The sequence below is a fragment of the Apium graveolens genome, unplaced genomic scaffold, assembly GCF_009905375.1.
Source record: "Apium graveolens cultivar Ventura unplaced genomic scaffold, ASM990537v1 ctg75, whole genome shotgun sequence".
Taxonomy (NCBI): domain Eukaryota; kingdom Viridiplantae; phylum Streptophyta; class Magnoliopsida; order Apiales; family Apiaceae; genus Apium; species Apium graveolens.
Window position 1 is genome coordinate 15,001 of NW_027420376.1, and position 2,500 is coordinate 17,500.

The following is a 2,500-nucleotide window of genomic DNA, read 5'->3' on the forward strand; positions in this document are numbered from 1 at the left end:
TCTGGATTGGTCGACAGTGGAGCCAAAAGAAGCCTGAAACTCTTCAAGATTACCACGGGCATGCTGCACATTATTGTGAATATTGCCATGATCCCTATTAAACTTACGAAGCAGCACTTTAGTGTGCCTGAGCCTTGCATGAAACTGGGCTATAGGGGAACCAAGGCAATGAGTAGACCATGCAAAAGAAACTATATCCAAAAAACCAGGGATCTCAATCATATAATTGAAAAATTGGAATGGCTTACCAAATTTACGTAGCTGCATAGGTTCAACAAACAGAAGAGGGTTATGATCTATAATGCCTCGATTCTTAACAAAAACGCTACCCTCAGTGAAAGCATTAAACCAAGCAGAGTTTGCAACCATACGATCAAGACGCTTAAAAACTGGATCATTCAACCGTTTGTTAGTCCAAGTGTAATTGTCACCAACTGTTCGTAAAGATTCCAAGCCATTATCATTCAGGCAATCCTTAAAACACTGCATCTCAGGAGTCCAGTGCTCACGGCCCCCAACAACTTCACTCAAACTAGAAATGCAGTTGAAATCACCAACAATCTACGAGCTTTTTAACTGCAACAACTTAAATATACGCTATTGGAGCTGGAATTACCGCGGCTGCTGGCACCAGACTTGCCCTCCAATGGATGCTCGTTAAGGGATTTAGATTGTACTCATTCCAATTACCAGACTCAAAGAGCCCGGTATTGTTATTTATTGTCACTACCTCCCCGTGTCAGGATTGGGTAATTTGTGCGCCTGCTGCCTTCCTTGGATGTGGTAGCCATTTCTCAGGCTCCCTCTCCGGAATCGAACCCTAATTCTCCGTCACCCGTCACCACCGTAGTAGGCCACTATCCTACCATCGAAAGTTGATAGGGCAGAAATTTGAATGATGCGTCGCCGGCACGAGGGCCGTACGATCCGTCGAGTTATCATGAATCATCGAAGCGACGAGCAGAGCCCGCGTCGACCTTTTATCTAATAAATGCATCCCTTCCAGAAGTCGGGGTTTTTTGCACGTATTAGCTCTAGAATTACTACGGTTATCCGAGTAGCAGATACCATCAAACAAACTATAACTGATTTAATGAGCCATTCGCAGTTTCACAGTCTGAATTAGTTCATACTTACACATGCATGGCTTAATCTTTGAGACAAGCATATGACTACTGGCAGGATCAACTAGGTAGCATTCCTCTTTGCTGCCGGCTCCGCATAAGCAAGGGACGGATACCATCCTTTAGTCAATGCAGGGCACGACAGGCTTCCGTAAGGGACAATAATTTCGGGCATAAAAGGGGCAGATACCCCAAGCCGAACATGTTTCCACATACAAGACTTCGAGCGACACATGGGTATCCGCTGGCTGCTAGCTTAAATGGCAAAGCAAGGACAGACATCCAGGTGAGCTTCGAGGTCTACCTCGCACCAAACAATTAGGCCGAGATAGAGGTGCGACTGTGAGACTTGAGAATTCTGTCAAAATAGGTATGATGCACAGGGGACAAGGCCAACCCAAGGCTAAATATTTAGCACTCGGGCAGAATTGAACATGTTTGAACAAGCGATTGTCGCTGCCAAGGCAGGGAACCAACCGACCGGAACAAACCAATCACCACTCATGCGCTACACGTACAACATGCCTCCAACACCCATTAGGTACAAGCCCAAAGACCCAAAGTCTAGAAAGGACTTGACCATAACAAATAAAGGAAACATGAACCGCTAAGCGCGTATCACAAAGTAAACCATTCACTTCCAAGAACTAAGGTTGCCTGCTCCGAACAAACAAAGGGATAACACTCAGCAAAGTTCACGACCCTTTCAACCGCACCATTTAGCCACCGGTAGCCGAAGGTCACCGAGAAGCTTCAAGCTTGGCATACTGAGGCCCGAACACTTGCATCATAACACTAGCCCCACCTAACCAGCCATGTTTGTTCAGACCCGAGACGAATCCAGGCATTCTGTAAAACGAAGGAAGCAAGCTTGGTTTCATCGTCCAGCTATCCACGAGCAAAGGCCACCTCATTCTCTATATAGGGAAGCCATGACCAAGGAACACGTTAAGCTTTAGGCTTCCCCAACACCGAACTACAACGAATAAATTCCAAGAACTAGGAAGTCATGTTTTGAACAAACAAAGAGATAGCACTCAGCAAAGTTCACGACCCTTTCAACCTCACCATTTAGCCACCGGTAGCCGAAGGTCACCGAGAAGCTTCAAGCTTGGCATACTGAGGCCGAAATAGTTGCATCATAATACTAGCCCCGCCTAACCAGCCATGTTTGTTCAGAACCGAGAAGAATCTAGCTATTATGGAAAACGAAGCAAGCACGCTTGGTTTCACCGTCCGGCCACACATGTGCAAAGGCCACCTCCCTATCTAGGGACATTTTACATCAGGCCATCGATAGTAAAGGGACAACGAATCAAAGTTTTGGGGTCAACTCGAGGGACAAATCCGTGGGGGCCTTTACTATCACTTCGTCG